Below are 18272 nucleotides of genomic sequence, written 5' to 3'. Positions count from 1 at the left end.
TTGCAGTTGGATCGCTTATTGTGATTGCAATCCAACCTGAATCAGGCCCTATTACCTATCACAATGCGCTGCGGGCAGTACAAAATTGGGTTAATATAGGAGAAAAACCCCCAGACCTGTGCTCCTTAACTGTACCTGGTGGCTAGTGGAGCGGCTGCCCAGTAATCAGTGTCCACGCCAGTGCGCACACGGTCCACCCCCTACGGCCACGCTCCCCTTCAACAGCGGCCTCGTGATCCGGAAGGGTGGTGTGTGTGTGACTGACCTTAGGATGAAACCGGAGCCTCCGCTGCAGTGACCCAGCAACCAGGGCACGGGAGTATACAGCGTCGCTGGGAGTGATGAAGCTGCAGTAAAGATGTCTATTAGACCTAGCCTGCTGCAGCCCTTGTAGATTCTCATAAAACAAGTTCTTCTTTTCTTGTCAAAATTTATAGCTAAGAATAGGCTGCCTGAGGCAGGCCCCTGTTAAGTGGCCTGCTACTGAAGGCACCAACTACAAACTGAGCTCCCTGTTCATGGAAGCGGGGTTATAGAGGAGAATGCACTGAGCATCTTGGGAACAGTCAAAAGCTTTGAGCCGGTTGGTGCCTCAGATCAAGATCCTACTCTACACCCCAATGTGAATCCTTGTGGAGTCCAGTGTACCCCACAGAAGAAATTAATGTGTCACACCCATTGGCAGCAACCTTAGAATAGCTGCTGACGGGCACAATTGAGAATGGAAGGGGGGGGGGGACATTTGAATCCAGCACATAAATGCAATTCAAATATGTAATTTGTACCTTCCTATTTTAAAATATAATGGATGAACCTCACCCTGTGAGAACAATCTTCATGATCAAGAAATCTCATATGCAAAATAAGTATGAGTTGGGATAGGGCTGGGGAGGGTGTCTGCTCTGGCAGCCCCTCCCCCGTCAAGTTAAGGAGATTCAACTGAGGAAGCACAAGGGAACTCTCGTCTGGGGACAACAACTGCAGGGAGACCACATCTTTTCAGATGAACATGGGAGGGCGGAAGGCTGCCTAATACTGAAGCACCATCAAATATCAAACCATATGCAACATCTAGTACAAGCATTCCTGGGGGAAGGTCTGCAGCAGACGGATTTGCATACAGTGATGTTATCCAAGCAGTGGGCCAAAGTTGGCTGGAACCCTCATCTGCATATGAAAAGAGAAAAGGGGCGTGCAGGGCATGGCGGCCTTTTGCAGTGCTTGGATGACCCCTAGTTCTCATTAAACACCCCCACCCTCCTTTGGTGTGGGGCTCATGTTGGCCATGCCCCATCCCCTGAAGCATTCAAGCTGATTTCTTGCAGCAGCTGGGCACTGTAACAGCTCCAGAGCTGTTCTGTAAGGCAAGTAAAAGGGTGTGGGCCCTGCAGCACCACCTGTAGTTCGCATTGTGCGTTGGAAGGCACAAAGTAAGCAGACGGGAGGAGAAGTCAGGATAGTGCGCAAGGGCATCCTTTTCTCTTAGTCCGTAGAGGATGCTGGGGTCACATTAAGAACCATGGGGTATAGACGGGATCCGCAAGAGACATGGGCACTTTAAGACTATCAAAGGGTGTGAACTGGCTCCTCCCTCTATGCCCCTCCTCCAGACTCCAGTTATAGGAACTGTGCCCAGGGAGACGGACATTTCGAGGAAAGGATTTATTGTTAAACTAAGGTGAGCATCTTACCAGCTCACACCTTAAGCATGCCGCAGAACGTGGCATTCAACAGAACACAAGCCAACGGCATGAACAATTGCAGCGTGGCCTAAGTAAAAGGGGGTGTGACTTCGCGGGAGGACCCGCGATCGCGAGTCACGCCCCCGTTTTCGGCACTGAGGGGGCATGCCCAGCGCTCTGTGAGCCGCTGGCATGCCACCTCTCCCTCTGACTTCAGTGAATAGACGCTGTGCGCATGCGCACAGCGTCTATTCACCGCTGCTCTGCTAAGCAGGGCAGCGACAGACAGAGCCTCCCAACTGTCCTCCCCACCGCGGGACACTGCGGCCCGCAGGTGGGACAGCGGGACAGTCCCCAAAAAACGGGACTGTCCCGCGAAAATCGGGACAGTTGGGAGGTATGATATGGGGCATGCAAAAATTGAGATAAAACTCAGTTTTGCTCCTCTCCACGGAAATCTTTAATAAAAGGCGAAATATTTGTTAGTTCTGAAGAGAAACCAGAGCATGACCAAGATTCCACCTGTCGCCTGAGTGCCATGCCAGCAGTTCTCATTCAGCTGAAAGTGAGCACCCAATTTGAATGAAAGAAAGCAGATTTCTCACCAGGCTTACCCTTGCTATAAACATGGTTTGTACTCTTTTCCATGTGCTCCCAGATCTTTCAAGCAATTAGTGTGGTCAAGAAAGTTCTGTTTGAAAAGAAACAAACATTTACTGTAATTTCTATGCAAATGAGCTTACATTAAAGCACACTCGTTCTATCTTTAAACAGATAAAATAAAACCCCAATAAGATGGGGCAAGGAAAAAATGAGATAAAACTCAGTTTTGCTCCTCTCCACGGAAATCTTTAGTAAAAGGCGAAAGATTTGTTCGTTCTGAAGAGAAACCAGAGCATGACCAAGATTCCACCTGTCGCCTGAGTGCCATGCCAGCAGTTCTTATTCAGCTCAAAGTGAGCACCCAATTTGAAAGAAAGAAAGCAGATTTCTCACCAGGCTTCCCCTAGCTATAAACATGGTTTGTATTTTTTTCCATGTGTTCCCAGATCTTTCAAGCAATTAGTATAGTCAAGAAAGTTCTGTTTGAAAAGAAACAAACATTTACTGTCATTTCTATGCAAATGAGCTTACATTAAAGCACACTCGTTCTATCTTTAAACCGATAAAATAAAACCCCAATAAGATGGGGCATGCAAAATTTGAGATAAAACTCAGTTTTGCTCCTCTCCACGGAAATCTTTAGTAAAAGGCGAAAGATTTGTTCGTTCTGAAGAGAAACCAGAGCATGACCAAGATTCCACCTGTCGCCTGAGTGCCATGCCAGCCAGGGCCGGCTCCAGGCCTACTAGCACCCTGAGCGAGAAAATGTAAAAGTGCCCCCCCCCCATGCGCGCGCCGAAGGCGCGCGCGCCCTTGGAAAAGTGGGCGTGGCCTCTTGAAAAAGTGGGCGTGGTCTCGTCCCCCAGCAGTGCCAGCTACACATGACATGCCCTCCAGCAGTGCCAGCTACACGTGCTAGTGTTCACTTTTTAGGGCAGGTTGCTGATCACAGGGAGGGCACATTTTTAAGTTAGGTGGGCAAAATGATGTACATACTGTAATGCTTGTTGTTCCCATTTCCACACGCTAAAGCATGGACAGTGCGCGCCGAAGGCGCGCAGCAAAAATTTAGGGGAGTTACTTCGTGGGGAAGGTGCGTAGCCACATTATAGTGGCAATTCACATTACACCACACAGTAGTGCAGCTAATACACATTGCACCAGGTAGAACCTCCTATAAGAGCACGTTAGACACATTGCGCCAGGTAGAGCACTGAGACACACTGCCCAGCCACAGACGCCTAGCGGGAACACTACATGATATGCCCCCCAGCAGTGCCAGCTACACATGACATGCCCCCCAGCAGTGCCAGCTACACGTGACATGCCCCCCAGCAGTGCCAGCTACATAAATGGCCACACAGTTCCAGATGGATAAATGCCCCCACAGCGCAGATATGCCCCCACAGTGCCACATACATTAATGCCCTCACAGTGCAAGATATGCCCCCACAGTGCAAGAAATGTCCCCACAGTGCAAGAAATGCCCCCACAGTGCAAGAAATGCCCCCACGGTGCCAGATACATAAATGCCCCCACGGTGCCAGATACATAAATGCCCCCACGGTGCCAGATACATAAATGCCCCCACGGTGCCTGATACATAAATGCCCCCACGGTGCCAGATACATAAATGCCCCCACGGTGCCAGATACATAAATGCCCCCACGGTGCCAGATACATAAATGTCCCCACGGTGCCTGATACATAAATGCCCCCACGGTGCATGATACATAAATGCCCCCACGGTGCATGATACATAAATGCCCCCACGGTGCCTGATACATAAATGCCCCCACGGTGCCTGATACATAAATGCCCCCACAGAGCCAGATAAATGCCCCCACAGTGCCAGATATGTCCCCACAGTGCCAGATATGCCCCCACAGTGCCAGATATGCCCCCACGGTGCCAGAAATGCCCCCACAGTGCCAGATAAATGCCCCCAGTGCCAGATAAATGCCCCCACAGTGCCAGATAAATGCCCCCACAGTGCCAGAAATGCCCCCACAGTGCCAGAAATGCCCCCACAGTGCCAGAAATGCCCCCACAGTGCCAGATATGCCCCCACAGTGCCAGATATGCCCCCACAGTGCCTGATATGTCCCCACAGTGCCAGAAATGCCCCCACAGTGCCAGAAATGCCCCCACAGTGCCAGATAAATGCCCCCACAGAGCCAGATAAATGCCCCCACAGAGCCAGATAAATGCCCCCACAGTGCCAGAAATGCCCCCACAGTGCCAGAAATGCCCACACAGTGCCAGAAATGCCCCCACAGTGCCAGAAATGTCCCCACAGTGCCTGATATGCCCCCACAGGGCCAGATATGTCCCCACAGTGCCAAATATGCCCCCACAGAGCCAGATATGCAATGCCCCCACAGTGCCAGAAATGCCCCCACAGTGCCAGAAATGCCCCCCACAGAGCCAGAAATGCCCCCACAGTGCCAGAAATGCCCCCACATAACCAAAAATGCCCCCTGTGTGCCAGAAATGCCCCCACAGTGCGGATCTCCCCCCCCCCCCCAAAAAAAAAAATACCTGCGGCGCTGGGGAGGAGTACTGCTGTCCGCCTGTGTGGGAGCGCTGGCGGGCGGGCGGGAGGCCGGGCGAGTGAGCCTGAGCCTGGGTCCGGGCTGGCGGGCGGGTGGGCGGCCACTTGTGCAGGCGGGCTATGCGCGGCGCCGGCGTCTGACGTTAGATACCGGCGCCGCGCAGCGCGCATACACAGCGCGACCGCCAAATGCTGCAGCAGCACACACACAGGGCCGGCTCCAGCATCGAATATGGCGGCGCCAGCGCGTGGCGCCCATTAAGGGTGGCGCCCTGCGCGGCCGCTCTATTCGAACATGCCTAGAGCCGGCCCTGATGCCAGCAGTCCTCATTCAGCTCAAAGTGAGCACCCAATTTGAAAGAAAGAAAGCAGATTTCTCACCAGGCTTCCCCTTGCTATAAGCATGGTTTGTACTCTTTTCCATGTGCTCCCAGATCTTTCAAGCAATTAGTATGGTCAAGAAAGTTCTGCTTGAAAAGAAACAGACATTTACTGTCATTGTTATACAAATAAACTTACATTAAAGCTAACAAGAAAGCACACTCGTTCTGTCTTTAAACTGATAAAAGAAACCCCAATAATATGGGGCATGCAAAAATTGAGATAAAACTCAGTTTTGCTCCTCTCCACGGAAATCTTTAATAAAAGGCGAAATATTTGTTAGTTCTGAAGAGAAACCAGAGCATGACCAAGATTCCACCTGTCGCCTGAGTGCCATGCCAGCAGTCCTCATTCAGATCAAAGTGAGCGCCCAATTTGAAAGAAAGCAGATTTCTCACCTGGCTTCTCCTTGCTATAAGCATGGTTTGTACTGTATTCCATGTGCTCCCAGATCTTTCAAGCAAGTAGCATGGTCAAGAAAGTTCTGTTTGAAAAGAAACAAACATTTACTGTAATTTCTATGCAAATGAGCTTTCATTAAAGCACACTCATTCTATCTTTAAACCGATAAAAGAAACCCCAAAAAGATGGGGCATGCAAAAATTGAGGTAAAACTCAGTTTTGCTCCTCTCCACGGAAATCTTTAGTAAAAGGCGAAAGATTTGTTCGTTCTGAAGAGAAACCAGAGCATGACCAAGATTTTCATCTGAAAATATGTGTTCTCCCTGCAGTTGTTGTCCCCAGATGAGAGTTCCCTTGTGCTGCCTCAGTTGAATCTCCTTTACTTGACAGAGATGTGCCTGAGCAGCGGCACTCCCCAGCCCTATCCCAAATCATACTTATTTTGCATAGGAGATACCATGGTCATGAAGATTGTTCTCCCAGGGTGAGGTTCATTCATTGCATTCTGGGTATGCTGACCCCTGTGATTTCCCCAAATGTGGGAAACTCGACTGCATTATTTGTGGTAGTGGGGGACTGTGTTTGTGCTTTCCTCTGGTCAGCTCTGGTAAAAGTCAGATTTCTTTGTCTCAGATCTTCCTCTAGCCTTGTTCTTCTTTCGAGAGTTCCCTTGTGCTGCCTCAGTTGGATCTCCTTCACTTGACAGGGGGTGCCCGAGCAGCAATCCTCCACAGCTCTAGCCCAACTCCTACTTACCTGCCAGGTGAGATACTATGATCTTCACTGTTAGGGCAATCAGGATGTGGAATTCCCTGCCAGGGAAGGTGGTAATGGTGGACTCTGTAATTGGATTTAAAAAAGGAATGGATACATTTCTGAATGAAAAAGCTATCCAAGGTTATAATACTTAAAATATCAACATGGTTAATCCGGGGGTAACATGAGTTATAGTAGCTAACTAGTCATAAAACATTATTCAGCAAGTATGTAGAATCATCACAACTTAAAACAGGTTGAACACGATGGGCAATTTGCCTCTATTCAACCTCAAAAACTATGTTACTATATGTTACTATATTACTATGTTACTGTAGTATACAGAAAACCAAAATGCAATGAACAGTGATAGTGAGCACTGATGAGGATACTAGAACTGACACTGAGCAGCAAGATGCAGCACTGGACTATTAGTAATGTACTGTAGTATGCTGAGCACCAGAATGCAGCACAAGACAATGAGCAGTGATACTGAGCACTGATGAGGATACTACTGAGAACTGACACTGAGCAGGAGAGACACACTACTAGTATTACTGAGCAGCAATAAGTAACCACTGATACTGAGCACTGATATTGAGATTTCCACTGAGAGAACATAGCCACGTCCATTCCGCTCTATCTTCACTGCACGAGTAAAAATGGCGGCAACGCGCAGCTCTTTATATGGAATCCGAATCTCGCGAGAATCCGACAGCGGGATGATGACATTTTCCCTTTTTCAGGTTTTCCGAGTCAGGCGGGAACAACCGAGCCTGCCTCGGACCAGTGTAAACAACGTGGAGTTCGTGGGGAATTCGGTTCTCGGAGAACCGAACCCGCTCCTCTCTACCTTATACCTATCAATTTTTTTATTTTCAATCTAAGCCCCTGCAGTTTTCTGTAAGCATCTGCTTCGCTATGATGATCAACAAGTCACAAGGGCAAACACTCAGGGCTTGAGGCGTAGATCTTAGGACCAGCTGCTACAAGCATGGCAGAGGTGTCACTATCACTGGTGACACCCAGAGAGGTGGCGAGGGAGATTGTAATGCAGTGCGCGCAGATAAGCAGCGCAATGGTAAAAAGGAGGCATGGTTTCATAGGTAGGGGCGTGGCCTGGTGGCCTGAATCTACATTTTGTTGCTCCGGGTGTCCCGGGGGTTGGGGGCTGCACCCGGGGACTAGTGTGTGAGCGGTGCTGGCTCCTGCACAGTGAAAGGGCATGGCCACCCAGCATGACGCCTCCCTTCTTGACCATGCTGTAATTGCAGTCGCACTGCAGTTCAGCGTGATCATAAAAAATGATGTAGCCTCCTGCTGGTGCAGACTGTATGTGCGCGCAGGAAGCCGCCACCATTTTTGTGATCACAGCGGCTGAATGTGATGTCATACAGCCGCTGTGACCACGCCCCCTGTGTCTCCTCCGTTGCAGACCCCATTTTGAAGCCTTGCCCCCGCACCGCTCCATCCCTGACTTGGAAATGGAGTGTTGCTGACCCACCTATCCCCCCCCCCCGCCCCGATTGACAGGCAGAGGCGATCGCATTCTCTGCGGGGTGCCACAGAAAATGCAGGCACATGCGTATGCTCTTAGCAATTTTTGCAGTTGGATCGCTTATTGTGATTGCAATCCAACCTGAATCAGGCCCTATTACCTATCACAATGCGCTGCGGGCAGTACAAAATTGGGTTAATATAGGAGAAAAACCCCCAGACCTGTGCTCCTTAACTGTACCTGGTGGCTAGTGGAGCGGCTGCCCAGTAATCAGTGTCCACGCCAGTGCGCACACGGTCCACCCCCTACGGCCACGCTCCCCTTCATCAGCGGCCTCGTGATCCGGAAGGGTGGTGTGTGTGTGACTGACCTTAGGATGAAACCGGAGCCTCCGCTGCAGTGACCCAGCAACCAGGGCATGGGAGTATACAGCGCCGCTGGGAGTGATGAAGCTGCAGTAAAGATGTCTATTAGACCTAGCCTGCTGCAGCCCTTGTAGATTCTCATAAAACAAGTTCTTCTTTTCTTGTCAAAATTTATAGCTAAGAATAGGCTGCCTGAGGCAGGCCCCTGTTAAGTGGCCTGCTACTGAAGGCACCAACTACAAACTGAGCTCCCTGTTCATGGAAGCGGGGTTATAGAGGAGAATGCACTGAGCATCTTGGGAACAGTCAAAAGCTTTGAGCCGGTTGGTGCCTCAGATCAAGATCCTACTCTACACCCCAATGTGAATCCTTGTGGAGTCCAGTGTACCCCACAGAAGAAATTAATGTGTCACACCCATTGGCAGCAACCTTAGAATAGCTGCTGACGGGCACAATTGAGAATGGAAGGGGGGGGGGGGGGGGGACATTTGAATCCAGCACATAAATGCAATTCAAATATGTAATTTGTACCTTCCTATTTTAAAATATAATGGATGAACCTCACCATGTGAGAACAATCTTCATGATCAAGAGATCTCATATGCAAAATAAGTATGAGTTGGGATAGGGCTGGGGAGGGTGGCTGCTCGGGCAGCCCCTCCCCCGTCAAGTTAAGGAGATTCAACTGAGGAAGCACAAGGGAACTCTCGTCTGGGGACAACAACTGCAGGGAGACCACATCTTTTCAGATGAACATGGGAGGGCGGAAGGCTGCCTAATACTGAAGCACCATCAAATATCAAACCATATGCAACATCAAGTACAAGCATTCCTGGGGGAAGGTCTGCAGCAGACGGATTTGCATACAGTGATGTTATCCAAGCAGTGGGCCAAAGTTGGCTGGAACCCTCATCTGCATATGAAAAGAGAAAAGGGGCGTGCAGGGCATGGCGGCCTTTTGCAGTGCTTGGATGACCCCTAGTTCTCATTAAACACCCACACCCTCCTTTGGTGTGGGGCTCATGTTGGCCATGCCCCATCCCCTGAAGCATTCAAGCTGATTTCTTGCAGCAGCTGGGCACTGTAACAGCTCCAGAGCTGTTCTGTAAGGCAAGTAAAAGGGTGTGGGCCCTGCAGCACCACCTGTAGTTCGCATTGTGCGTTGGAAGGCACAAAGTAAGCAGACGGGAGGAGAAGTCAGGATAGTGCGCAAGGGCATCCTTTTCTCTTAGTCCGTAGAGGATGCTGGGGTCACATTAAGAACCATGGGGTATAGACGGGATCCGCAAGAGACATGGGCACTTTAAGACTATCAAAGGGTGTGAACTGGCTCCTCCCTCTATGCCCCTCCTCCAGACTCCAGTTATAGGAACTGTGCCCAGGGAGACGGACATTTCGAGGAAAGTATTTATTGTTAAACTAAGGTGAGCATCTTACCAGCTCACACCTTAAGCATGCCGCAGAACGTGGCATTCAACAGAACACAAGCCAACGGCATGAACAATTGCAGCAAAAAGCTGACCAGAACCATAACACAACATGTGTATAACCACAAGTAATAACTGCAGACACAGTATGGACTGGGACGGGTGCCCAGCATCCTCTACAGACTAAGAGAAAAGGATTTACCGGTAGGTATTAAAATCCTATTTTCTCATACGACCTAGAGGATGCTGGGGTCACATTAAGAACCATGGGGTTATACCAAAGCTCTTGAACGGGTGGAAGAGTGCGTACGACTCTGCAGCACCGAATGACCCAACTTGAGGTTATCATCGGCAAGGATGCAGTGGCGTTAATGTTTCCTGGTGTCAACCTGTATTATTTCAGTAGATATTGAAATGAGGATGCATCTTGCTGCCTTTCCAATGAAGCAAGTTTAATTTAGTAATAGGTGAAAAACCATCCCTACAAAGATGTTAATCAGATACTTGGCTTTGTGGACACTTTTCAGAGAACAAATTAGTTAGCATAAAAATAAAGCCAGAAAATGAAGAGCTGTTTAATCACTCAATTGGATTTTTCTGCCAGCATATTTCATTTTCTCTGCAACCCACTGCTAAATTGTGCTTCCTAGCTGTTTTTTGATAAAATCACTTAATCAAATCTAACTCTGATTACATCAGAGTAGGCCAGGTACCCTACACCATAAGAGGGGGTTTGAAATTTTGACTTGTCTACTTAAAGATCACCAAAATCTGATGACAAGGTCAATAACATCCCTGGGTGGGATTGAACCACCAACCCTTTGGTTAATAACCAAACACACTAACCGATTGCACCACAGAGACACTTTGCAAAAGTACATACTGACAAAGGCTAATAAGCATTCATCTAGAACAATTCCTAGAAAACTTTAAAAAGTCAATAATCTGGAGAGATTTTGTAAAATGTTTCTTCCATCAACCAATGAAGAAACGCATTGGTACTTTCCCATGATGAGTGAGTGCTTCAGGATCTCTTGCACTTACATGTGCAGCAGAGTACTGCAATGGAAGCATGCTGGGCCCATAACCCAGAGGTAGGCAGATTGAAACTATCCTCTGCTATATGCATTTTTTTTTGTTAAAGTAATCCAAAACTGGGATTGATATTTTTGCTCTTTTATTTTTACTTAAAGTACAATAACTTTTACCATTTTAATTTGTTTTAATAGTATATTGACAGTATTGTTTTCTTTCAAAAATCCACTTAATTTTCTTTACCCTATTATTAAAATGGTAATTGACAAAAACAAACTACATTGTCACCAGAAGAGCAATACAAAATGTACAAGTGATATATTAAAATCATCTTTCCAGCTTGAATTTCAATGATGCATTGGGGCAACGATTTTGTGAGAAACATCTTCACCCTTAAATAAAGATTTTCTTAATTCCTTACATGTGTGCTAATTAGATATCACCTTGTTTTCACATTAAACAGACTTCCACATGAGAAAGCAGCAAGGATGCAGTGGCGTTAATGTTTCCTGGTGTCAACCTGTATTATTTCAGTAGATATTGAAATGAGGATGCATCTTGCTGCCTTTCCAATGAAGCAAGTTTAATTTAGTAATAGGTGAAAAACCATCCCTACAAAGATGTTAATCAGATACTTGGCTTTGTGGACACTTTTCAGAGAACAAATTTGTTAGCATAAAAATAAAGCCAGAAAATGAAGAGCTGTTTAATCACTCAATTGGATTTTTTTGCCAGCATATTTCTTTTTCTCTGCAAACCACTGCTAAATTGTGCTTCCTAGCTGTTTTTATAAAATCACTGAATCAAATCTAACTCTGATTACATCAGAGAAGGCCAGGTACCCTACACCATAACAGGGGTTTTTGAAATTTTGACTTGTCTACTTAAATATCACCAAAATCTGATCACAAGGTCAATTACGTCCCTGGGTGGGATTGAACCACCAACCTTTTGATTAATAGCTGAACACACTAACCGATTGCGCCACAGAGACACTTTGCAAAAAGAATATACTGACAAAGACTAATAAGCATTCATCTAGAACGTTTCCTAGAAAAACTTTAAAAAGTCAATAATCTGGAGAGTTTTTGTAAGATGTTTCTTCCAGCAACCAATGAAGAAACACATTGGTACTTTCGCATGATGAGTGAGTGCTTCAGGATCTCTTGCACTTACATGTGCAGCAGAGTACTGCAATGGAAGCATGCTGGGCCCATAACCCAGAGGTAGGCAGATTGAAACTATCCTTTGCTATATGCATTTTTTTTTTGTTCATTAAAGTAATCCAAAACTGGGATTGATATTTTAGCTTTTATTTTTACTTAAAGTACAATAACTTTTACCATTTTAATTTGTTTTAATAGTATATTGACAGTATTGTTTTCTTTCAAAAATCCACTTAATTTTCTTTACCCTATTATTAAAATGGTAATTGACAAAAACAAACTACATTGTCACCAGAAGAGCAATACAAAATGTACAAGTGATATATTAAAATCATCTTTCCAGCTTGAATTTCAATGATGCATTGGGGCAATGATTTTGTGAGAAACATCTTTACCCTTAAATAAAGATTTTCTTAATTCCTTACCTGTGTGCTAATTAGATATCACCTTGTTTTCACATTAAACAGACTTCCACATGAGAAAGCAGCAAGGATGCAGTGGCGTTAATGTTTCCTGGTGTCAACCTGTATTATTTCAGTAGATATTGAAATGAGGATGCATCTTGCTGCCTTTCCAATGAAGCAAGTTTAATTTAGTAATAGGTGAAAAACCATCCCTACAAATATGTTAATCAGATACTTGGCTTTGTGGACACTTTTCAGAGAACAAATTAGTTAGCATAAAAATAAAGCCAGAAAATGAAGAGCTGTTTAATCACTCAATTGGATTTTTCTGCCAGCATATTTCTTTTTCTCTGCAACCCACTGCTAAATTGTGCTTCCTAGCTGTTTTTATAAAATCACTGAATCAAATCTAACTCTGATTACATCAGAGAAGGCCAGGTACCCTACACCATAACAGGGGGTTTGAAATTTTGACTTGTCTGCTTAAAGATCACCAAAATCTGATAACAAGGTCAATTAAGTCCCTGGGTGGGATTAAACCACCAACCTTTTGGTTAATAGCCTTACACACTAACTGATTGCGCCACAGCGACACTTTGCAAAAGTACTTACTGACAAAGGCTAATAAGCATTCATCTAGAACGATTCATAGAAACATTTTAAAAAGTCAATAATGTGGAGAGTTTTTGTAAGATGTTTCTTCCATCAACCAATGAAGAAACACATTGGTACTTTCCCATGATGAGTGAGTGCTTCAGGATCTCTTGCACTTACATGTGCAGCAGAGTACTGTAATGGAAGCATGCTGGGTCCATAACCCAGAGGTAGGCAGATTGAAACTATCCTCTGCTATATGCATTTTTTTTTGTTCATTAAAGTAATCCAAAACTGGGATTGATATTTTAGCTTTTATTTTTACTTAAAGTACAATAACTTTTACCATTTTAATTTGTTTTAATAGTATATTGACAGTATTGTTTTCTTTCAAAAATCCAATTAATTTTCTTTACCCGATTATTAAAATGGTAACTGACAAAAACAAACTACATTGTCACCAGAAGAGCAATACAAAATGTACAAGTGATATATTAAAATCATCTTTCCAGCTTGAATTTCAATGATGCATTGGGGCAACGATTTTGTGAGAAACATCTTCACCCTTAAATAAAGATTTTCTTAATTCCTTACCTGTGTGCTAATTAGATATCACCTTGTTTTCACATTAAACAGACTTCCACATGAGAAAGCAGCAAGGATGCAGTGGCGTTAATGTTTCCTGGTGTCAACCTGTATTATTTCAGTAGATATTGAAATGAGGATGCATCTTGCTGCCTTTCCAATGAAGCAAGTTTAATTTAGTAATAGGTGAAAAACCATCCCTACAAAGGTGTTAATCAGAGACTTGGCTTTGTGGACACTTTTCAGAGAACAAATTTGTTAGCATAAAAATAAAGCCAGAAAATGAAGAGCTGTTTAATCACTCAATTGGATTTTTTTGATAGCATATTTCTTTTTCTCTGCAACCCACTGCTAAATTGTGCTTCCTAGCTGTTTTTATAAAATCACTGAATCAAATCTAACTCTGATTACATCAGAGAAGGCCAGGTACCTACACCATAACAGGGGTTTTCGAAATTTTGACTTGTCTACTTAAAGATCAACAAAATCTGATAACAAGGTCAATTATGTCCCTGGGTGGGATTGAACCACCAACCTTTTGGTTAATAGCTGTACACACTAACTGATTGCGCCACAGCGACACTTTGCAAAAGAACATACTGACAAAGGCTAATAAGCATTCATCTAGAACGTTTCCTATAAAAACTTTAAATAGTCAATAATCTGGAGAGTTTTTGTAAGATGTTTCTTCCATCAACCAATGAAGAAACACATTGGTACTTTCCCATGATGAGTGAGTGCTTCAGGATCTCTTGCACTTACATGTGCAGCAGAGTACTGTTATGAAAGCATGCTGGGTCCATAACCCAGAGGTAGGCAGATTGAAACTATCCTCTGCTATATGCATTTTTTTTTTGTTAATTAAAGTAATCCAAAACTGGGATTGATATTTTTGCTCTTTTATTTTTACTTAAAGTACAATAACTTTTACCATTTTAATTTGTTTTAATAGTATATTGAAAGTATTGTTTTCTTTCAAAAATCCAATTACTTTTCTTTACCCGATTATTAAAATGGTAATTGACAAAAACAAACTACACTGTCACCAGAAGAGCAATACAAAATGTACAAGTGATATATTAAAATCATCTTTCCAGCTTGAATTTCAATGATGCATTGGGGCAACGATTTTGTGAGAAACATCTTCACCCTTAAATAAAGATTTTCTTAATTCCTTACCTGTGTGCTAATTAGATATCACTTTGTTTTCACATTAAACAGACTTCCACATGAGAAAACAGCAAAGATGCAGTGGCGTTAATGTTTCCTGGTGTCAACCTGTATTATTTCCGTAGATATTGAAATGAGGATGCATCTTGCTGCCTTTCCAATGAAGCAAGTTTAATTTAGTAATAGGTGAAAAACCATCCCTACAAAGATGTTAATCAGATACTTGGCTTTGTGGACACTTTTCAGAGAACAAATTTGTTATCATAAAAATAAAGCCAGAAAATGAAGAGCTGTTTAATCACTCAATTGGATTTTTCTGCCAGCATTTTTCTTTTTCTCTGCAACCCACTGCTAAATTGTGCTTCCTAGCTGTTTTTTTTATAAAATCACTTAATCAAATCTAACTCTGATTACATCAGAGAAGGCCAGGTACCCTACAACATAAGAGGGGTTTTGCAATTTTGACTTGTCTACTTAAATATTACCAAAATCTGATCACAAGGTCAATTACGTCCCTGGGTGGGATTGAACCACCAACCTTCTGATTAATAGCTGAACACACTAACCGATTGCGCCACAGAGACACTTTGCAAAAAGTACATACTGACAAAGACTAATAAGCATTCATCTAGAACGTTTCCTAGAAAAACTTTAAAAAGTCAATAATCTGGAGAGTTTTTGTAAGATGTTTCTTCCAGCAACCAATGAAGAAACACATTGGTACTTTCGCATGATGAGTGAGTGCTTCAGGATCTCTTGCACTTACATGTGCAGCAGAGTACTGCACTGGAAGCATGCTGGGCCCATAACCCAGAGGTAGGCAGATTGAAACTATCCTTTGCTATATGCATTTTTTTTTTGTTCATTAAAGTAATCCAAAACTGGGATTGATATTTTAGCTTTTATTTTTACTTAAAGTACAATAACTTTTACCATTTTAATTTGTTTTAATAGTATATTGACAGTATTGTTTTCTTTCAAAAATCCAATTAATTTTCTTTACCCGATTTTTAAAATGGTAATTGACAAAAACAAACTACATTGTCACCAGAAGAGCAATACAAAATGTACAAGTGATATATTAAAATCATCTTTCCAGCTTGAATTTCAATGATGCATTGGGGCAACGATTTTGTGAGAAACATCTTCACCCTTAAATAAAGATTTTCTTAATTCCTTACCTGTGTGCTAATTAGATATCACCTTGTTTTCACATTAAACAGACTTCCACATGAGAAAACAGCAAAGATGCAGTGGCGTTAATGTTTCCTGGTGTCAACCTGTATTATTTCCGTAGATATTGAAATGAGGATGCATCTTGCTGCCTTTCCAATGAAGCAAGTTTAATTTAGTAATAGGTGAAAAACCATCCCTACAAAAATGTTAATCAGATACTTGGCTTTGTGGACACTTTTCAGAGAACAAATTTGTTATCATAAAAATAAAGCCAGAAAATGAAGAGCTGTTTAATCACTCAATTGGATTTTTCTGCCAGCATTTTTCTTTTTCTCTGCAACCCACTGCTAAATTGTGCTTCCTAGCTGTTTTTTTTATAAAATCACTTAATCAAATCTAACTCTGATTACATCAGAGAAGGCCAGGTACCCTACACCATACGAGGGGGTTTGCAATTTTGACTTGTCTACTTAAATATCACCAAAATCTGATCACAAGGTCAATTATGTCCCTGGGTGGGATTGAACCACCAACTTTTTGATTAATAGCTGAACACACTAACCAATTGCGCCACAGAGACACTTTGCAAAAAGTACATACTGACAAAGACTAATAAGCATTCATCTAGAACGTTTCCTAAAAAAACTTTAAAAAGTCAATAATCTGGAGAGTTTTTGTAAGATGTTTCTTCCAGCAACCAACGAAGAAACACATTGGTACTTTCGCATGATGAGTGAGTGCTTCAGGATCTCTTGCACTTACATGTGCAGCAGAGTACTGCAATGGAAGCATGCTGGGCCCATAACCCAGAGGTAGGCAGATTGAAACTATCCTTTGCTATATGCATTTTTTTTTGTTCATTAAAGTAATCCAAAACTGGGATTGATATTTTAGCTTTTATTTTTACTTAAAGTACAATAACTTTTACCATTTTAATTTGTTTTAATAGTATATTGACAGTATTGTTTTCTTTCAAAAATCCAATTAATTTTCTTTACCCGATTATTAAAATGGTAATTGACAAAAACAAACTACATTGTCACCAGAAGAGCAATACAAAATGTACAAGTGATACATTAAAATCATCTTTCCAGCTTGAATTTCAATGATGCATTGGGGCAACTATTACGTGAGAAACATCTTCACCCTTAAATAAAGATTTTCTTAATTCCTTACCTGTGTGCTAATTAGATATCACCTTGTTTTCACATTAAACAGACTTCCACATGAGAAAGCAGCAAGGATGCAGTGGCGTTAATGTTTCCTGGTGTCAACCTGTATTATTTCAGTAGATATTGAAATGAGGATGCATCTTGCTGCCTTTCCAATGAAGCAAGTTTAATTTAGTAATAGATGAAAAACCATCCCTACAAATATGTTAATCAGATACTTGGCTTTGTGGACACTTTTCAGAGAACAAATTAGTTAGCATAAAAATAAAGCCAGAAAATGAAGAGCTGTTTAATCACTCAATTGGATTTTTCTGCCAGCATATTTCTTTTTCTCTGCAACCCACTGCTAAATTGTGCTTCCTAGCTGTTTTTATAAAATCACTGAATCAAATCTAACTACATCAGAGAAGGCCAGGTACCCTACACCATAACAGGGGGTTTGAAATTTTGACTTGTCTACTTAAAGATCACCAAAATCTGATAACAAGGTCAATTAAGTCCCTGGGTGGGATTGAACCACCAACCTTTTGGTTAATAGCCTTACACACTAACTGATTGCGCCACAGCGACACTTTGCAAAAGTACATACTGACAAAGGCTAATAAGCATTCATCTAGAACGATTCCTAGAAACATTTTAAAAAGTCAATAATGTGGAGAGTTTTTGTAAGATGTTTCTTCCATCAACCAATGAAGAAACACATTGGTACTTTCCCATGATGAGTGAGTGCTTCAGGATCTTTTGCACTTACATGTGCAGCAGAGTACTGTAATGGAAGCATGCTGGGTCCATAACCCAGAGGTAGGCAGATTGAAACTATCCTCTGCTATATGCATTTTTTTTTGTTAATTAACGTAATCCAAAACTGGGATTGATATTTTTGCTCTTTTATTTTTACTTAAAGTACAATAACTTTTACCATTTTAATTTGTTTTAATAGTATATTGACAGTATTGATTTCTTTCAAAAATCCACTTAATTTTCTTTACCCGATTATTAAAATGGTAATTGACAAAAACAAACTACATTGTCACCAGAAGAGCAATACAAAATGTACAAGTGATATATTAAAATCATCTTTCCAGCTTGAATTTCAATGATGCATTGGGGCAACGATTTTGTGAGAAACATCTTCACCCTTAAATAAAGATTTTCTTAATTCCTTACCTGTGTGCTAATTAGATATCACCTTGTTTTCACATTAAACAGACTTCCACATGAGAAAACAGTAAAGATGCAGTGGCGTTAATGTTTCCTGGTGTCAACCTGTATTATTTCCGTAGATATTGAAATGAGGATGCA

At 42.9% G+C, this 18272-nt stretch overlaps 6 non-coding genes across 6 annotated transcripts; 1 reads left to right on the top strand and 5 right to left on the bottom strand.

Annotated features, from left to right (window-relative positions):
* Positions 1–2077: 2077 nt before the first annotated feature.
* LOC135044149 (U5 spliceosomal RNA) lies at positions 2078–2190 on the bottom strand. The gene has a single exon (XR_010236870.1). It is a non-coding gene; the product is annotated as a U5 spliceosomal RNA (small nuclear RNA).
* Positions 2191–2465: 275 nt separating this feature from the next.
* On the bottom strand, positions 2466–2581 carry LOC135044146 (U5 spliceosomal RNA). Its single transcript, XR_010236867.1, has one exon. It is a non-coding gene; the product is annotated as a U5 spliceosomal RNA (small nuclear RNA).
* Positions 2582–2856: 275 nt separating this feature from the next.
* LOC135044145 (U5 spliceosomal RNA) lies at positions 2857–2972 on the bottom strand. Its single transcript, XR_010236866.1, has one exon. It is a non-coding gene; the product is annotated as a U5 spliceosomal RNA (small nuclear RNA).
* A 2437-nt stretch (positions 2973–5409) lies between these two features.
* LOC135044147 (U5 spliceosomal RNA) lies at positions 5410–5525 on the bottom strand. Its single transcript, XR_010236868.1, has one exon. It is a non-coding gene; the product is annotated as a U5 spliceosomal RNA (small nuclear RNA).
* A 270-nt stretch (positions 5526–5795) lies between these two features.
* Positions 5796–5911, bottom strand: LOC135044142 (U5 spliceosomal RNA). The gene has a single exon (XR_010236863.1). It is a non-coding gene; the product is annotated as a U5 spliceosomal RNA (small nuclear RNA).
* A 144-nt stretch (positions 5912–6055) lies between these two features.
* LOC135044171 (U1 spliceosomal RNA) lies at positions 6056–6219 on the top strand. The gene has a single exon (XR_010236891.1). It is a non-coding gene; the product is annotated as a U1 spliceosomal RNA (small nuclear RNA).
* The last annotated feature ends 12053 nt before the right edge of the window (positions 6220–18272 follow it).

The sequence above is a fragment of the Pseudophryne corroboree genome, unplaced genomic scaffold, assembly GCF_028390025.1.
Source record: "Pseudophryne corroboree isolate aPseCor3 unplaced genomic scaffold, aPseCor3.hap2 scaffold_893, whole genome shotgun sequence".
Classification (NCBI taxonomy): Eukaryota; Metazoa; Chordata; class Amphibia; order Anura; family Myobatrachidae; genus Pseudophryne; species Pseudophryne corroboree.
The sequence above is the reverse complement of the archived record's forward strand: the minus strand, read 5'-3'. Positions and strand labels throughout refer to the sequence as shown.